We start from the raw sequence: 20,679 nt of genomic DNA, 5'->3' as shown, positions 1-20,679 counted from the left end.
TATTTTGGGTCAACTGGGAGTTTTCTTTTATCGGGAAACTATTTTTAGATTGTTTTAAATTTTCTGATAGTTAACGGGAACACATCGATGTTCGTTTTCAATTGCAGCGCCGAGAGGGTTGGAAAATCGCCCTCGTCTTTTATCAGAACGGACGTAATTTTAACAGCGAATGCGGTTACCAGTTGAGAATAATGTAATGTACTGTAGTCCACATGGGCAATGCGACACTTATTGAAATCAAACGTTGAAAATGAAAAGGATTGGCACGGCTATCAAACAAAATACGATATGAAATTTGCCGGGTCGATGATGGTACCATTCAGTGGCGGTGCGTCCATTAAGGGCGCCGCCCCCTCTCTCCAGCCACCCCCCATATGCATAATGCAATGCATGAATCTATCCATGGCCACCACCACCGCCCCCTATTCAGGCGTCCGGCCCCTTTTCAGAGGCCGGGGTGCCTGAATGTCTGCGTTTGATGGGACAGTGGCTGCATTTCTGGGCACAGTGGCTGCGTTTGATGGCACAGTGGCTGCATATGATGGGCACAGTGGCTGCAATTGATGGGCACAGTGGCTGCAATTGATGGACACAGTGGCTGCATATGATGGGCACAGTGGCTGCAATTGATGGGCACAGTGGCTGCAATTGATGGGCACAGTGGCTGTGTTTGATGGGCACAGTGGCTGTGTTTGATGGGCACAGTGGCTGTGTTTGATGGGCACAGTGGCTGCGTTTGATGGCACAGTGGCTACGTTTGGTGGTACAGTGGCGGCAATTGATGGGCACAGTGGCTGCATTTGATGGGCACAGTGGCTGCATTTGATGGGCACAGTGGCTGCATTTGCTGGGCACAGTGGCTGCGTTTGATGGGCACAGTGGCTGTGTTTGATGGGCACAGTGGCTGTGTTTGATGGGCACAGTGGCTGTGTTTGATAGGCACAGTGGCTGCGTTTGATGGGCACAGTGGCTGCGTTTGATGGGCACAGTGGCTGCGTTTGATGGCACAGTGGCTGCGCTTGATGGCACTGTGGCTGCGTTTGATGGCACAGTGACTGCGTTTGATGGCACAGTTGCTGCATTTGATGGGCACAGTGGCTGCAGTTGATGTTTTTTAGCTTCAATGGAGGATAGGTGAGACATCAGTGGCTCTAATAGACCCCCGATGTCTAATTAAAGAGAACCTGTCACCAAAAATCATATCACATAGGGGACTCCAATAAAGTTTAGTCAAAAAAAGTGTAAAAATAAATTAAAAGTTATACCCAAGCACTTTAATATCCCCCCGAAATTTTTTTATGAGCCACCCCCCTCCCCCACGTATGCACACATATGAATATAAATGCATGCGTTGGGTGTGCCTACATACAAACACATTGATTGTGCTACACGTTACGTTATCGACACTCACGCCAGAGTGACAGCGACAGTTCCCAGACGTTATTCACCGTTATCTCTACACTGATGACCTGTAGGGGGGCTATTACACCCCCATCCACACTTGTGTGACTTGTCCTGGGACTTTGGACATCGAAGTCAAATGACAAGTCCTTCCCCCCATGTTTTCCAATGATAACCATTCATATATACGTGCGACTTAAAAGTTGCAGCGACTTCCAAGTAGTTCATGCGCAACTTTGTTCCGACTTTCATGCAACTTGAGGGGCCATAGAGGTCAATATTAACCCTCAGAAGCTGCATGAAAGTCGCAGAGGCACAAGTCCCATCCAAGTCCCATCCAAGGCACGTCCAAGTCACGTCCAAGCCACGTCCAAGTCTCATCCAAGTCTCATCCAAGTCACATCCAAGTCACGTCCAAGTCACGTACAAGTCACGTCCAAGTCTCATCCAAGTCACATCCCAGTCACATCCTAGTCACATCCAAGTCACATCCAAGTCTCATCCAAGTCACATCCAAGTCACATCAAAGTCACATCATCCAAGTCTCATCCAAGTCACATCCAAGTCACGTCCAAGTCTCATCCAAGTCACATCCAAGTCATGTCCAAGTCTCATCCAAGTCACATCATCGAAGTCTCATCCAAGTCTCATCCAAGTCTCATCCAAGTCACATCCAAGTCACATCCAAGTCTCGTCCAGTCACATCCAAGTCTCGTCCAGTCACATCCAAGTCTCGTCCAAGTCTCGTCCAAGTCACGTCCAAGTCTCGTCCAAGTCACATCCAAGTCACATCCAAGTCTCATCCAAGTCACATCCAAGTCTCGTCCAAGTCACATCCAAGTCTCGTCCAAGTCACGTCCAAGTCTCGTCCAAGTCACGTCCAAGTCTCGTCCAGTCACATCCAAGTCTCATCCAGTCACATCCAAGTCTCGTCCAAGTCACATCCAAGTCTCGTCCAAGTCACATCCAAGTCACATCCAAGTCTCGTCCAAGTCACATCCAAGTCTCATCCAAGTCACATCCAAGTCTCATCCAAGTCACATCCAAGTCTCGTCCAGTCACATCCAAGTCTCGTCCAGTCACATCCAAGTCTCGTCCAAGTCACATCCAAGTCACATCCAAGTCTCGTCCAAGTCACGTCCAAGTCACGTCCAAGTCACGTCCAAGTCTCGTCCAGTCACATCCAAGTCTCATCCAGTCACATCCAAGTCTCGTCCAAGTCACATCCAAGTCTCGTCCAAGTCACATCCAAGTCACATCCAAGTCTCGTCCAAGTCACATCCAAGTCTCGTCCAAGTCACATCCAAGTCTCATCCAAGTCACATCCAAGTCACATCCAAGTCTCGTCCAGTCACATCCAAGTCTCGTCCAGTCACATCCAAGTCTCGTCCAAGTCACATCCAAGTCTCGTCCAAGTCTCGTCCAAGTCACGTCCAAGTCTCGTCCAAGTCACATCCAAGTCACATCCAAGTCTCATCCAAGTCACATCCAAGTCTCGTCCAAGTCACGTCCAAGTCTCGTCCAAGTCTCGTCCAAGTCACGTCCAAGTCTCGTCCAGTCACATCCAAGTCTCATCCAGTCACATCCAAGTCTCGTCCAAGTCACATCCAAGTCTCGTCCAAGTCACATCCAAGTCTCGTCCAAGTCACATCCAAGTCACATCCAAGTCTCGTCCAAGTCTCGTCCAAGTCTTGTCCAAGTTTCGTCCAAGTCACATCCAAGTCACATATATCAAAACGAAAAATACAGCGCTGTCTAAAAGATACTTCCAGAAGAGACAAGATAGCATTACCCTGTCTGTTCTAGAAGGTACAACAAATGCGGTCTTGCTGCAGTTTAAAATGTGAGATACCCACAATAAGTAAAATGTCAGAACGAAGAAACTGCGCTATATGAGACCAAATACAAGGTATAAATTCACTACAGGTACTGAGATAACCAAAATGAGAACTTCAATTGCCTAAATAAAATCAATTTGCTTCGCAGTAATCTATATATAGAATAGTGCAAATGATCGCATCATAAAGCAATGAAAAAGTGCCCCTGGACGACGTCACCTTTGACGAAACAGCTTAGGGAGAGCGGCGTGCTGACGCCACCAACACAACGTGCAGTCCCGGAAGCAATGGGCGTTCTTTCGAGAGAGCTGGCCAGCTCGGATGTTTATTTGATGCCATTCTTTTTCATTTTTCCAGTAAGTGCAATACATTTTAATATTATTAAAGAAGTTTACGATTTTACACTATGGCAGTTTTTTCCTTTTTATTGGGTTAATTGCTGACTGAGAGACACTTGGGAAAAACTGGAGATGAGGAGAGCTGCTATGTAATTGGTTCACCGAGAGACTGTGGCTGGGTCATAAGCCTAAAAGCGAAATTGATCTCCTTAAAAAGAGATCTGGGCAGCTGGTAAGAGGCGGTGATTTTCCAGGTGGAAGGACTTTCCTATCTTGCATCACTTTTCCTATGGTGTTTTTCAGTTTGAAGTCACTATCATATATGAAGGAGAGACTTTCCTATATTGTGACCATTGAATGATTAACAACCATACCAGCTCAGACATCTTTGAAAACAACAACCTCCTCATGTACTTTTTCATTGCTTTATGATGCGATCATTTGCGCTATTCTATATATAGATTACTGCGAAGCAAATTGATTTTATTTAGGCAATTGAAGTCCTCATTTTGGTTATCTCAGTACCTGTAGTGAATTTATACTTTGTATTTGGTCTCATATAGCGCAGTTTCTTCGTTCTGTCATCCAAGTCACATCCAAGTCTCATCAAAGTCTCATCAAAGTCACATCCAAGTCACATCCAAGTCACATCCAAGTCACATCCAAGTCTCATCCAAGTCACGTCCAAGTCTCGTCCAAGTCTCGTCCAAGTCACATCCAAGTCACATCCAAGTCACATCCAAGTCACGTCTAAGTCACGTCTAAGTCACGTCCAAGTCACGTCCAAGTCTCGTCCAAGTCACGTCCAAGTCTCGTCCAAGTCACATCCAAGTCTCATCCAAGTCACATCCAAGTCTCATCCAAGTCACATCCAAGTCACATCCAAGTCACATCCAAGTCTCATCCAAGTCACGTCTAATGCCCTGTATACACGATCGGATTTTCTGACAACAAATGTTGGATGTGAGCTTGTTGGCTGAAAGTCCAACCGTGTGTATGCTCCATCGAACATTTGTTGTCGGACTTTCTGCCAGCATGTTCTCAAATTTTCCACCAACAAAACTTTAATTTCCGATCGTGTGTACACAAGTCCTACGCACAAAAGTTCACGCATGCTCGGAATCAAGCAGAAGGAGCCGCACTGCTTATTGAATATCCTTTTTCTCGGCTCGTCATACGTCTTGTACATCACCATGTTCCCATGTTCATAATTGTTGGCCAACATTTGTGTGACCATGTATATGCAAGACAAGTTGGAGCCAACAACCTTCAAACAAAATTCAAAGGTTTTGTTGTTGGAAAGTCCGATCGTGTGTATGGGGCATAAGTCTCGTCCAAGTCTCGTCCAAGTCACGTCCAAGTCACATCCAAGTCACATCCAAGTCACATCCAAGTCACATCCAAGTCTCATCCAAGTCACGTCTAATGCCGCGTACACACGGTCGGACTTTTCGTCTACAAAAGTCCGACAGCCTGTCCGACAGACTTCCTGCGGACTTTCGGCGGACTTGCAGCAGACTTTCTAACGAACGGACTTGCCTACACACGACCACACAAAAGTCCGACGGATTCGTACGTGATGACGTACACCGGACTAAAATAAGGAAGTTCATAGCCAGTAGCCAATAGCTGCCCTAGCATGGGTTTTTGTCCGTCGGACTAGCACACAGACGAGCGGATTTCGGGGTCCGTCGTAGTTACGACGTAAAGATTTGAAGCATGTTTCAAATCTAAAGTCCGTCGGATTTGAGGCTGAAAAAGTCTGCTGAAAGTCCGGAGAAGCCCACACACGATCGGATTACCAGCCAGCTTTAGTCCGTCGGCGTCCGTTGGACTTTTGTAGACGAAAAGTCCGACCGTGTGTACGCGGCATTAGTCTCGTCCAAGTCACATCCAAGTCTCGTCCAAGTCACATCCAAGTCTCATCCAAGTCACATCCAAGTCTCATCCAAGTCACGTCTAAGTCTCGTCCAAGTCACATCCAAGTCTCATCCAAGTCTCATCCAAGTCACATCCAAGTCTCATCCAAGTCACATCCAAGTCACGTCCAAGTCACATCCAAGTCACATCCAAGTCACATCCAAGTCTCATCCAAGTCACGTCTAAGTCTCGTCCAAGTCACATCCAAGTCTCGTCCAAGTCACATCCAAGTCTCATCCAAGTCACATCCAAGTCTCATCCAAGTCACATCCAAGTCTCATCCAAGTCACATCCAAGTCACGTCCAAGTCTCGTCCAAGTCTCGTCCAAGTCACATCCAAGTCACATCCAAGTCTCATCCAAGTCTCATCCAAGTCTCATCCAAGTCACATCCAAGTCTCGTCCAAGTCACATCCACGTTTCATCCAAGTCACCTCCGAGTAACATCCACATCACATCCAAGTCACATCCAAGTCTCATCCAAGTCTCATCCAAGTCACATCCAAGTCTCATCCAAGTCACATCCAAGTCACATCCAAGTCACATCCAAGTCTCATCCAAGTCACATCCAAGTCTCGTCCAAGTCACGTCCAAGTCACGTCCAAGTCTCGTCCAAGTCTCGTCCAAGTCACATCCAAGTCACATCCAAGTCTCATCCAAGTCACATCCAAGTCTCATCCAAGTCACATCCAAGTCACGTCTAAGTCTCGTCCAAGTCTCGTCCAAGTCTCGTCCAAGTCTCGTCCAAGTCTCGTCCAAGTCTCGTCCAAGTCACATCCAAGTCACATCCAAGTCACATCCAAGTCTCATCCAAGTCACGTCTAAGTCACATCCAAGTCACATCCAAGTCACATCCAAGTCTCATCCAAGTCTCATCCAAGTCACATCCAAGTCTCGTCCAAATCTCATCCAAGTCACATCCACGTCTCATCCAAGTCTCATCCAAGTCACATCCAAGTCTCATCCAAGTCACATCCAAGTCACATCCACGTCTCATCCGAGTCACCTCCGAGTCACCTCCGAGTCACATCCACGTCTCATCCAAGTCTCATCCAAGTCACATCCAAGTCACATCCAAGTCTCGTCCAAGTCTCGTCCAAATCTCATCCAAGTCTCATCCAAGTCACATCCAAGTCACATCCAAGTCACATCCAAGTCACATCCAAGTCTCGTCCAAGTCACATCCGAGTCGGTTGCGGAGTTCTCTTTTTTCCTTCATTTTTTGGAAAAAAAATCTTCAGCCTATTTCTATATCCTGACGCAGGTTGTGACACGTTTTATGGGGGCTGAAAAACGATGCGACACGTCCGAATCCTTCACCCAGCAATGTGATGGTTTGGTGAGAGATGGGAGCAAAGACCGCCATGGTGCTGATCAATGCAGCTGTGTGACACACACGTTACAATCTGATTGTACAATCTTCTCTAAGGTGATCATACATTATACAAATCTACACTATACAATCTGAGTGTACAATATAGCGTATGGCGGCTGTAAAGAAGATGGTGCAATCAGATTGCATAGTATAGTGTAGATTGTTCTTTACAGTTCTTTACTATCTGATTGCACCATCTTATTTAAGGCAGCCATACGCTATATGGTGCAATTAGATTGTATAGTGTAGATTGTACAATTAGAATGTATAGTGTAGATTGTACAATCAGATTGCATAGTGTGTGGCCACTCAGTCTTAGGCGCACCCAGCAGGACACAATACACATCACACATTCATTCCCGTCTATGGCTGGGATTTGCAGCTGCCAGTATTTTGTCTCTATATTCCACTCCTGACCCTCCTGATGATTAAATCCCCGAATGGTTTTGTTGAATCTTTTATTTCTCTCTATTTGCTTTTTGGCTTGTACTAAATGTTGAATTTCTGTTGCGATCGATCTCTTCTGATTGGAATAATCAATCAATAGTCCACAACCCATGCGATCGATATATATTCCACACACAGGGAAGTGGATCTTGATCGAGACTTGCGGCTTTGAAATCGCACTACTTCAGCGCGACTTCAAAGCCACAGATCAGTACGATTCGCACCTCCGATTTCATTGCGGCTTGCAAATTCATTTAACAAAAGATCGATGCAAATCACAATGAAACAGGGGGGAAAAAAATAGTGCAGGAACCTTTTCCAAAGCCGCTGCGACACGAGTTGTGGCGATTTGAATGGTTCGATTGGTGACAATGAGGTTGCGACTTGTCATGCGATTTGCACCTTCAATTTCATTGCGGCTTGTGGCTTCATCTAACAGAAGTCTATGGAAGTCTCAATGAAATGGGGGGAAAAAAGTAGTGCAGGAACCTCAACATTGAAGTCAATGGCCCTCAAGGCTCCGTTCGCACTGGTGCGACTTGTCATGCAACTTTGGACATCAAAGTCGCATGACAAGTCGCATCCCGTGTTTTCCAATGATAACCATTCGGCTAGGATTCCACTATTGCGACCTGAAAGTTGCATGATTTTGCTGCGATTTTGCTGAGACTTGAACCAATGCCTGTGTATCCTTGAGGTCTATGGACCTTAAGTCGCATCAAAGTCGGACCGAAGTAGTGCAGGGACTACTTTTCGTGAATCAATGCGGCGCCACAAAGTCGGCGTCGCACCGATTCAGATGGTGCCGCTGCCAGCAACAGGCGCTGATTTGGCATGCGATTTGACCTGTCAAATCGCATGTCAAATCGGTCTTGATGTGAATGTGGGCCGATGGGCATTTATTTATGTGCGTTCTGGCATTGGCATTGTTGTTTTTACAGTAAAAACACTCCCTGTAATGTAAAATTGCCAAAAGCGGCTAAAAGCTGGTTACAGCGTTTGTGTTTTGCGTTTTTTTACAGTCAAACAGCCTCTGTTCCTGGACGCTCTGGCAGGCGTTTATTTTTTAATTACTAAACATGGGCAGAACTAAAAAATTTGTTTAGTTTCGTTTCGATTCGTTATTTACAGAAATTCTCTTTAGTTAAATCTGTTTCATTCGTTTATACAGTTTTCGGAATTCGTTTTGTTTTTTCGTTTTCGATTCGATTCGAAAAGTTTTCCAATTTCCAAAAAGAATAAAAAAGGAATAGAATAGAAAAAATTTTTTTTTTTTCTATTCTATTAGTTTATTTTCTATTCTATTTTATTCTCTTTGGAAATTGGAAAAGTATTTGAATCCGAAACGAATTAGAATTTTTTTTCCGAATTTTTTTTTTTCGTTATTTTGGATTCGTTTAGATTCGGTACCATTCTAATTCGGAAATTTATTTTTATTTTTTTATTTTCTATTCTATTTTATTCTCTTTGGAAACTTGAAAACTTTTGTTTGTTTTACCGCGATTTGCGGTTTTTATGCTTTTTTTTGGGGTGGAAAATTTGTTGTTGGGCAGATTTAAATAACGCGAATCACGGCAAAATCGCCGTAAAAACACGGTAAAAAAAACGAAAAACACACTACATGTTTTTCTGCGGCTTCTATATCGAAGCAAAAAAAGCCCAAAAAAAAGCACCGACTTGCGTTTAAAGAAAAGTCACCGACCCTTTCCAAAACAGGCAGAGGCATGCGTTTTTGATGCAGTTCAGTGCTTTTTTTTTTTACCCCTCTTTTTTTCTTAACCTTAAATAAGGACGCACTGGTGTGAACTATGCCATTGAAAACCACATAAACTACTTTCCATGCTTTATTAATGCAGAAAAAAAAAAACGCACTGGACTACATGTGGTGTGAACCGGCCCATAAGGACATGTGTGTTTTTGGTGCGTTCCAGTGCGTTTTTGATGTGTTTTACCTTGTTCCAGTACAGTCCAGTGCAGGAAAAATGCAGCGTGTTCTACTTTTTTTTTTTTTTTTCTGGAACTGGAACGCACTGGTGTGAACTATGTTGTTAAAAAAAAAAACATATACCCGTATACACCTACTTTCCATGCGTTTTTGATGCAGGAAAAAAAAAACGCATTGGACTGCATATGGTGTGAACTGGCCCTATATAAGGATATGTGTGTTCCAGTGTATTTTTGGTGCGTTTTAGGTGCGTTCCAGTGCGTTTTTGATGCGTTTTACCCCATTCCAGTAAAGTCCAGTGCAGGAAAAATGCAGCGTGTTCTACTTTTTTTTTTTTTTTCTGGAACTGGAACGCACTGGTGTGAACTATGCTGTTAAAAAAAAAAACATATACCCGTATACACCTACTTTCCATGCGTTTTTGATGCAGGAAAAAAAAAACGCATTGGACTGCATATGGTGTGAACTGGCCCTATATAAGGATATGTGTGTTCCAGTGTATTTTTGGTGCGTTTTAGGTGCGTTCCAGTGCGTTTTTGATGCGTTTTACCCCATTCCAGTAAAGTCCAGTGCAGGAAAAATGCAGCGTGTTCTACTTTTTTTTTTTTTTTCTGGAACTGGAACGCACTGGTGTGAACTATGCTGTTAAAAAAAAAAAAAAAAAACATATACCATCTACACCTACTTTCCATGCATTTTTGATGCAGGAAAAAAAACGCATTGGACTGCATGGGGTGTGAACTGGCCCTTTACTCTGGTATTTTGTCTGGGACAGATCTCAGCTGAATGGAATTTCCGAAAACGATCCTGGAAATCGAATGTACTTGTTGGCGTCCCCTGCAGCTGTTATGGTGTATATACAGAATATATTATATTATATTGATACATTGTGTGTATATATATATATATATATATATATATATATATATATATATATATAGATGGTATACAGCTGGAGGGAGCACAGAGTCGCCTTGTCTGCAACTTTTTTTGCAAAGTCAGCAAACCCCCCGTCTCCCCATCCCCGGACACACACATACACGATCCCGATCTGAGTCGCACACACACACACACACGGTACGGTTTGTCGCACTCACCCTGCGTCCTCGTCTCTCTCCGCTCACCACGATCTCTCCTCTGCTAGATTCCGAGTCTACGTGAGTCTATGAGAGTGTATGAGAGTCACATGACCCCCCCCCCCCCCTCCCTCCACACTCCCTACCTAATCACTGCTGCCTTATCTGTACACACAAGGACATCCCCTTTAACTCCTCCCCCCCCCCTACACACTCTCTGCACCGAGGACCCATCCACCGAGGACGCACGTCGCCGAACGCTGGTCGCTGCACACGGGCGTTTTTTACAAACGATATCAAAATCTTAATGTCTCAAAATATCAATATCGATCTAAAAAAAAAAAAAAATTTGGATTGTTTCAGGGCGTTTGCAATCACAATAACACACAACGAAAATCCTACCGGAAAAAAAAAAAATCGCAACTTTGAGACCCCCATTCACACCTCGAAGCTCCAAAATGCTGGAGGAGGAAAAAATAAATAAAAATCTATGGTTCTATATGGAGTTGGTTTACAATCCCCACTCCAAGTCGTCTGAAGCTCAAAAAAAAGTTCTGGAGCTTTTCTTTTTTTTTTTTTTTTTTTTTGTAGCTCGAATCGGAGAGTTTTGTGGCGCATTTTTTAATTCTCATAGAAATTAATGGAAACACGCCGTTTGGCACGTTTTTGCACGAATTTCTGCTCAAATGCAAAGTAGTAAAAAAAAAATAAAATAAAATAAAAAAAATTGTGAAAATATATAAATAAATAAATGTAAAACAAATACAGATATAACAAAAACAAAACCAAAAAAAAGACATAAATAAATAATAAATAAAATAAATTCATATTATGTAATAATTACATAAATATATAATAATTAACCCCTAACCTTAAAAAAAACTAAATAAATTATTATAATAATAATAATAATAATAATAATAATAATAATAATAATAACAATAATAAAATAAAAAATGAACTCCTGAACAAAAAAACATTTATTATCACTATTAATAATAATACTACTAATTCTAATAATAATAATTTATTGTATTTATTTCTTATTTATTTAGTATTATTTTTACTTATTTGTGTATTTATTTTACATTTATTTATTCATATATTATTACTATTTGTAGTAGTATTATTAACACCCAAACCCTAACTAAAATAAGTAAATAAATAATAAAAAACCCTAACTCCAACCCCTAAACCTAACCCTAACCTAATCCTAACCCCTACCCTAAACTAACCCTAACTTAATCCTAACCCTAACCCTAAACCCTAACTCTAACCTAACCCTAACCTAATCCTAACCCTAAACCTAACTCTAACCTAACCCTAATCCTAACCCTAACCTAACCCTAATCCTTACCTAACCCTAATCCTAACTCTAACCTAACCCTAATAATAATCTAACCCTAGCCCTAACCCTAATCCAATCCCTAACCCTAACCTAATCCTAACCCTAATCCAACCCAAACTCTAACCTAACCTTAACCTAACCCTAACCCTAATCCTAACCTAACCCTAACTCTAACCTAACCCAAACCTAATCCTAACCCTAACCTAACCCTAACTCTAACCTAACCCAAACCTAATTCTAACCCTAACCCTAATCCTAACCCTAACCCAACCCTAACCTAACCCCAACCCTAATCTAACCCTAACCTAACCCTAACCCTAATCCTAATCCTAACCCTAACCCAACCCTAACCCCAACCCTAATCCTAACCCTAACCCAACCCTAACCTAACCCCAACCCTAATCTAACCCTAAACCTAACCCTAATCCTAACCCTAACCTAACCCTAATCCTAACTCTAACCTAACCGTAATAATAACCTAACCCTAGCCCTAACCCTAATCCAATCCCTAAACCTAACCTAATCCTAACTCCAACCCTAAGCTAATCCTAACCCTAACCTAATCCTAACCCCAACCCTAACCTAACCCTAACTTAATCCTAACCCTAACCCTAATCCTAACTCTAACCTAACCCTAATCCTAACCTAACCCTAATCCTAACTCTAACCTAACCCTAACCTAACCCTAATCCTAACTCTAACCTAACCCTAATCCTAACCTAACCCTAATCCTAACTCTAACCTAACCCTAATAATAACCTAACCCTAGCCCTAACCCTAATCCAATCCCTAACCCTAACCTAATCCTAACTCCAACCCTAACCTAATCCTAACCCTAATCCAACCCTAACTCTAACCTAACCTTAACCTAACTCTAACCCTAATCCTAACCCTAACCCTAACCTAACCCTAACTCTAACCTAACCCAAACCTAATCCTAACCCTAACCTAACCCTAACTTTAACCTAACCCAAACCTAATCCTAACCCTAACCCTAATCCTAACCCTAACCCAACCCTAATCTAACCCCAACCCTAATCTAACCCTAACCTAACCCTAACCCTAACCCTAACCCCAACCCTAATCTAACCCTAACCTAATCCTAACCCTAACCCTAAACCTAACTCTAACCTAACCCTAATCCTAACCCTAACCTAACCTTAATCCTAACTCTAACCTAACCTAACCCTAGCCCTAACCCTAATCCAATCCCTAACCCTAACCTAATCCTAACTCCAACCCTAACCTAATCCTAACCCTAATCCAACCCTAACTCTAACCTAACCTTAACCTAACCCTAACCCTAATCTTAACCCTAACCTAACCCTAACTCTAACCTAACCCAAACCTAATCCTAACCCTAACCCAACCCTAACCTGACCCCAACCCTAATCTAACCTTAACCTAACCCTAACCCTAATCCTAACCCAACCCTAATCTGAACCCCAACCTAATCCTAACCCTAACCCAACCCTAACTCTAACCTAACCCTAATCCTAACCTAACCCTAACCCAACCCTAACCTAAACCTAACCTAACCTATGAACAAATGATGCAACAGATGATAGTTTTCTCTATTGGCTAATAACAAAACGCAAAAGCTCAAAAACACTGTAAAAAAATGCACCAAAATTGCTTGTAAAAACGCACAAAATAACACCAGTAAAACGCTCAAAGACGCTATGCTCAGGTATGAATGCAGCCTGAGGCTGTTTTCACACTGATGCGTCTTGCTGCACTTTTAGCATGCTAAAAAAAAAGCAACAAAAACGCAATCCTTTTAAACCCTATGGGACTCTTTACACCAGTGTGGTGCATTTTGAAAAGTCCTGCATGCTGCATCTTCCATGCGGTTTTCAAAACCGCACCAAAACCCCAGATCCCCATTGAAAATGAATGTAAAGCATGGCAAAAAACGGACCTGCATTGCATTTGCTTACTTTTTTTGTCGTGTGTTCAACTCTCACAGGTGCATACTGGGTAATAGGCACTCAGAAAACGCATCAAAAAAACGCATGTGCGTTTTTTTATAGCATTTTTTTTCAGTGTGAAAGCAGCCTTAGACGTCAAACTCTCCCTTCCCTCGGAAGCCTGATCTGCGTTAGAAGCTTCTGAAGCGCGATCCGGACAGGCACCGCCTCACCTCCTGTTTTAACCCCTTTTTTGCCAACAAATGTGTCGCAACCGCGTTTGCGGCTCTTTCCCATTTGCTTGAAAGTGTAGTGTTCGGCGGTCCTGCCTCCCAGCAACCACTACACGTTGGATAAAGTTTGCTTGCGGGTGCGAAAAAAATGTGCATCGCGCTGGCGGTGCTATTGATTGTTAATGGCACTGCAAAAGCAGGAAATAAATGCACGAAAACGCTGCAAAACGCACAATAAAAATGTACAAACTGGAACAAAACACAAAATGCCCCATGAGCTACTTTGCCACGTTTTTCAGAGGTTGAAACCATTAAGCCGCTCTAGGCGTGTCGCAGGAAAAAAATGTGCGTTTAAAATGACGAGGTGCGAATGAGGCCTTAGAGGGGAACAAAGCCGCCATTGTTCCATGTCCTTCAACGTGTGACAATGCGTCCCGGGTCACATGGCGGTCGGCTCCATTTAGTGGCCAAAATGCAGCATTTTTTTTCTGATTGTGTATTTCAAGAAAATATCAAATTATGACCACTAGATGGAGCTGGTGATCATCAGAATTAAACATATTACACACCTAGTGGGGAATATTCGTTACGCTTTTTTTATAAATAGATCCCTTCAAGTACTGTTAGGGCTCAGTCACACGTGCTTTGCTTTCTGAAGGGTGTTCTGTGTTTTGATCGCTCTTCTCATTGACTGTCACTGTCTGCTTTAAACCCTTGAGCCCCGCACTAGCGTGCCGCAACCATTTTCATTGCACACATTCAGTGGGCACTGCGCCAGCCAAAAGCAACAGGGGGTATTATTCCTGCACATGTACACTCCTGGCCACTGCCTCTGCAGCTAAAGTTGGGGGGGGGGGTGGTAAAAACCTCCACAACCTCAACCTCAGGTATGAATGGCCCCTTCAGTTTATGAGTAACCCCTCATAATGGTCACAGCAGGTCTACAGACCCAGGAACTCAGCACAGGGATGGTGGGAACCCCTCATAATGGGTACAGCAGGTCTACAGACCCCAGAACTTAGCACAAGAATGGTGGGAACTTTTCACAATGGTCGCAGCAGGTCTACAGACCCAGGAAGTCAGCACAGGGATGGTGGGAACCCCTCATAATGGGCACAGTGGGTTACAGACCTGGGAACTCAGCACAGGAATGGTGGGAACCCCTCATAATGGTCACAGCAGGTCTACAGACCACAGAACTCAGCACAGGAATGGTGGGAACTCCTCATAATGGGCACAGCGGGTGTACAGACCTGGGAACTCAGCACAGGGATGGTGGGAATGCCTCATAATGGGCACAGCAGGTCTACAGACCTAGGAACTCAGCACAGGAATGGTGGGAACTCTTCATAATGGTTACAGCAGGTCTACAGACCCAGGAAGTCAGCACAGGGATGGTGGGAACCCCTCATAATGGGTACAGCAGGTCTACAGACCCCAGAACCTAGCACAGGAATGGTGGGAACCCCTCATAATGGGTACAGCAGTTCTACAGACCCCACAACCTAGCACAGGAATGGTGGGAACTCCTCATAATGGTCACAGCAGGTCTACAGACCCCAGAACCTAGCACAGGAATGGTGGGAACTCCTCATAATGGTCACAGCAGGTCTACAGACCCCAGAACCTAGCACAGGAATGGTGGGAACCCCTCATAATGGGTACAGCAGGTCTACAGACCCCAGAACCTAGCACAGGAATGGTGGGAACTCCTCATAATGGTCACAGCAGGTCTACAGACTTAGGAACTCAGCACAGGGATGGTGGGAACCCCTCATAATGGGCATAGCAGGTGTACAGACCCGGGAACTCAGCACAGGAATGGTGGAAACCCCTTACAGTGGTCACAGCAGATCTACAGACCAGAGAAATCAGCACAGGGATGGTGGGAACCCCTCATAGTGGGCACAGCAGGTCTACAGACCCCAGAACTTAGCACAGGAATGGTGGGAGCCCCTTATAATGGGCACAGCAGGTCTACAGACCCGGGAACTCAGTACAGGGATGGCGGGAACTCCTGTGAGTGCCTTTGGCATTAAACACTTTCCTCAACATGCACTTAATACGGTACCATAAGATAATACAGTATTTTCCTGATTGTGGTATTACAGGAAAATACTGCAGTATGGCCACTAGATGGAGCTGACAATCAGAGGAATTAACGATGTTCGATAAATTGCAGGGATTATTCTTGATGGCTGTGCGGATGCGGGGGGGGGGAATATTTTTTTTTGTTATCATTTTTTAATAAAGAGATCCCTTTAACTCCTTTTTTGATACACTGAACCAGAGCGAGCCGGTTGTGGTCATTGAAGTAGGAAAGGCCAGTCTGCCCATTGTCTCCGGTACTATCTAGGTCTAGTGATTGAATTGACTTGTTGCCTGGGTCCTCTGGCTCCACACAATGTGTTATGGCTGAGAAGACAGAGAGGTGCAGTAATTACATTTCATGGTTTACAATTGCCTTGTCTGGAATGTGAGATAAGCTGTTTGTCCAGGTGAAGGAGGCGGCATTGTATTAGGGGTCACCCTTAACCGTGTTAAACCGGCCCGACTACTAATTAACATCTTGTTAGTGGAGTCACTAATGAGTGAGGAGTGATTCTCCCTAGGGGGCGCTCACGCTTCTCCAGATGTTACTTCTATATACAATGCAGGAATCTGATTCGGTCCTGTTCATCCGGATCACGTGTGTGTTCGCCGCGTCTGTAGGAGGTGTAGTGCGTTTAGGTCGGGGGAGGGGTAATCTCAGCCCTCCCAAAAAAACTCCTTGTTTAAAAATTGCCTTTTATCGCTACTGCGGGGGAGATGGCCGATCGAATGTAAAGCTGGCCGCACACCGTGCAACATTCGAACGTTCGTGCGGATATTCAGGAAAAACGTTTATCAGAGCGTTACGGACTGGGCAAATATTGGTTGAAAACCCTGAATTTTTTTCGATCTACAATAGATCGATCGATTTTGGGACACATGTGCGCATTCCGGAATGGAAACCACAGTTCGAATTTCGTTCGTTGTGCTGTGTGGGGCCAGTAGAGGGAGCTACTGATTGTGCAACACTGTGGTTGGCTGTACAGTGCTGACGTCATCGGGGGCTGTAAATGGGTTGAGCTGTGTGGGGCCAGTAGGGGGAGCTTCTCATTGTGCAACGCTGTGGTTGGCTGAACGGTGTCAACGTCATCAGGGACTTTAAATGGGCTGTGCCCCATGGGTCCAGTGTGGGGGGGGGGGGGGGCTTCTGATCATGCAATACTGTGGTTGGCTGTACAGTGCTGACATCATTGGGGGCTGTAAATGGGTTGTGCTGTGTGGGGCCAGTAGGGGGAGCTTCTGATTGTACAACACTGTGGTTGGTTGTACACTGCCAACGTCATCAGGGGCTTTAAATGGGCTGTGCCCCATGGGTCCAGTAGGGGGAGCTTCTGATTTTGCAACACTGTAGTTGGTTGTACAGTGCCGACGTCATCAGGGGCTTTAAATGGGCTGTGCCCCATGGGTCCAGTAGGGCGAGCTTTTGATTGTGCAACACTGTGGTTGGCTGTACAGTGCTGACGTCATCGGGGGCTGTAAATGGGTTGTGCTGTGTGGGGCCAGTAGGGGGAGCTTCTGATTGTACAACACTGTGGTTGGTTGTACACTGCCAACGTCATCGGGGGCTTTAAATGGGCTGTGCCCCATGGGTCCAGTAGGGGGAGCTTTTGATTGTACAACACTGTGGTTGGCTGTACAGTGCTGACATCATCGCTTCCTGATGGCCCTCCCTGGAATAAGATATTAGTTCCCACCCACTCTAGTGCCTCATATATGGGAATATCAGCCATAGACGGGCTAACTATTAGAAAATCAGTAGATTGACCCAAAAGCAAATATTTTGGCTGCTGTATGGCCGCCGGGTTCAGGGGACTCATCACAGCAGAATAACTCCCATTGGGTGTACTGGAATAGGAAAATCCTTCTCTGGCAAAGTCTTCAGCATTGGACACATCGGGGTGTGTCGGATGGCTGCCTCCCCCGCTGCCCTCAGTGGTTTCTCCCACTGGCTCCTACATCTCTGCAGGCCATGGGGGGGCTGGTGGGAGGAACCATTGAGGGCAGAGGGGGGGGAAGCAGACATCTCACCCATCTTCTCCAAAGGCTGTATTTCCTGAACTCAGCGCAGTTTGGACCCTTCATCCTGCCGGAGGAGTAAAAATTCAATGAACACAAATGTGCGCTGAGGTTTGTTAAAATTCTTCAACTGAAGCAATAACATTTTTTAACTAAAACGGATATTTATATATATATTTTTTTTTTTTCAAAGTGGAATGATACTTTAAGTGAATCAGGACCATAGAGTTGATTTGGCATGCAGAGAATTTCCAGTAGTTTTGACTGGCCAGCCCTGGTTGCTTTGTTTCCCATGCACACATGCCCCAGTGATCACCAAAATGTTATTGGCAGTCTTACCCTACAACTAAGCAGTACAAGGACCTGATCTGTGTGAATTGGGGCAAAGTGAACTGTTATTAGACAATTTTCTCTCCAGGTCGAATGTTATTCATTCGTACAGAATAGACGTGAATATGAAAAGTCCTGCATTATGGCCACTAGATGGAGCCGCTGATCACCAGTACCACCCAGCGGTCATATTAATACCAGTAATAAATAAAATAAATAAATAATACAGTATTTTCCTAAATTCTCTCTATGCTATATCTATGAATAACATTCGACCTGGAGAGAAAATAGCCTAATAACATTTGATTGGCGCAGAAGGAATGTGCCTGCAGTTTCACAGGATGGAAAGCTCTGTGAACTTTTTTTATAAATACACGCCTATTATTTATATTTTCTTGGAGGTCTATAACCCCCAGACCAGGGAGAGGGACATTTGTGGAGTAACGAGACGACAGAGAGTACAGGAAATTAGTATTTTCTGCTGTGGTTTCCATCTCCATACATCCTCAGGACAGGTTCTCTTTAGAAGCTATCATTTCTGCTTATCACCCCACAGCCAGGAAATTGGTATTTTCAGAGGGGTCAGTCTCCATACATCCTCAGGACAGGTTCTCTTTACCCATCTTTGTTTCTATTTATTGGCCCTCAGCCAGGAAATTGGTATTTTCAGAGGCATCAATCTCCATACATCCTCAGGACAGGTTCTCTTTAGAAGCCATAATTTCCGCTTATCATCCCACAGCCAGGAAATTGGTATTTTCAGAGGGGTCAGTCTCCATACATCCTCAGGACAGGTTCTATTTAGAAGCCATCATTTCCACTTATCATCCCACAGCCAGGAAATTGGTATTTTCAGAGGGGTCAGTCTCCATACATCCTCAGGACAGGTTCTCTTTAGAAGTCATAATTTCGGTGCCAGGAAATTGGTATTTCCAGGAAATTGGTATTTTCAGAGGGGTTAGTCTCCATACATCCTCAGAACAGGTTCTCTTTAACCATCATTGTTTCTATTTATTGTCCCTCAGCCAGGAAATTGGTATTTTCAGAGGGGTCAGTCTCCATACATCCTCAGGACAGGTTCCCTTTAGAAGCCATCATTTCCACTTATCATCCCACAGCCAGGAAATTGGTATTTTCAGAGGGGTCAGTCTCCATACATCCTCAGGACAGGTTCCCTTTAGAAGCCATCATTTCCACTTATCATCCCACAGCCAGGAAATTGGTATTTTCAGAGGGGTCAGTCTCCATACATCCTCAGGACAGGTTCCCTTTAGAAGCCATCATTTCCACTTATCATCCCACAGCCAGGAAATTGGTATTTTCAGAGGGGTCAGTCTCCATACATTCTCAGGACAGGTTCCCTTTAACCATCATTGTTTCTATTCGTTGGCCCTCAGCCAGGAAATTGGTATTTTCAGAGGTTCCAATACAGGGGACAGTTAGGAGGAATGGTACCTGTGTTGGGTTATATGGCCGCCCAGCAAAAAAAAAGGGCGACGCCCCCTTTTTATACCCTCAGTGCCACTGCCACGCCTCCTGCCTGTTTTTTTGGACTCTATGCTGCCCTCTTTCTTCCTGAAATCAAAGTACCTCCCCCATCCCACCTACAGTATGAACCATGAACCACCATTGCAAGGCTGATTTCTGATTTCAGCCGGTGTGCGGTGACATGAGGACAGATCCCAGGGAATTAGATGTGGACAGTTTATGTGCCTGGCTGAGGACCATACACAGCCTCTCCACCACCCACACAACTATTCTGACTCCTCTCCAGGGCCCCGCCCCCTCCGCATTCCTCGCCGCCCGCACTGCGCACTTCTCTCCTGTAAACAGGTCTGTGAGCCAAGATTCCTCCACACACACCTGGCTGCCCCACAGGAACCCCTTAAAGAGAACCTGTGTTCAGAGTGACACCCCTGAAAATACCAATTTCCTGGCTGAGGGCCGATAAACAGAAAAGATGATGTTAAAGAGAACCTGTCCTGAGGATGTATGGAGACTGACGCCTCTGAATATGCCAATTTTTGGGCTGAGGGACGATAAACCGAAATGATGATGACGGTTAAAGAGAACGTGTCCTGAGGATGTATTGTGAGTGACACCTCTGAAAATACCAATTTCCCAGCTGAGGGACGATAAACAGAAATAATGATCCTTAAAGAGAACCTGTCCTGAGGATGTAAGAAGACTGACACCTCTGCCCCCTCCTTCTGAAAATACTAACTTCCTGGCTGAGGGACGATAAACAGAATTGATGACGGCTAAAGAGAACCTGTCCTGATGACGCATGGAGACAGAAACCACTGGCCTTTTTGTAAAAATACTTATTTCCTCGCTGAGGGACCATAAACAGAAATGATGATCCTTAAAGAGAACCTGTCCTGAAGATGCATTTAGACTGAAACTTCTGAA

General features: G+C 44.5%; 1 protein-coding gene across 2 annotated transcripts in view; it reads right to left on the bottom strand.

Annotated features, from left to right (window-relative positions):
* The window catches only part of LG03H17orf114 (linkage group 03 C17orf114 homolog), a 34,517-nt gene extending 24,008 nt beyond the window's left edge, over positions 1-10,509 (bottom strand). Inside the window, exon 1 of one of the 2 annotated variants that reach the window (XM_073623014.1) lies at positions 10,361-10,509. The gene's annotated coding sequence lies outside the window, so the exon portion shown is untranslated. The remainder of the gene's footprint in view (positions 1-10,360) is intronic. The other variant, XM_073623013.1, reaches the window with a different exon arrangement.
* Between the last annotated feature and the right edge of the window lie 10,170 nt (positions 10,510-20,679).

The sequence above is a fragment of the Aquarana catesbeiana genome, linkage group LG03, assembly GCF_042186555.1.
Source record: "Aquarana catesbeiana isolate 2022-GZ linkage group LG03, ASM4218655v1, whole genome shotgun sequence".
NCBI classification, from domain to species: Eukaryota; Metazoa; Chordata; class Amphibia; order Anura; family Ranidae; genus Aquarana; species Aquarana catesbeiana.
Note: the sequence above shows the minus strand (reverse complement) of the source record. Positions and strands in the feature narration are given on the sequence as shown.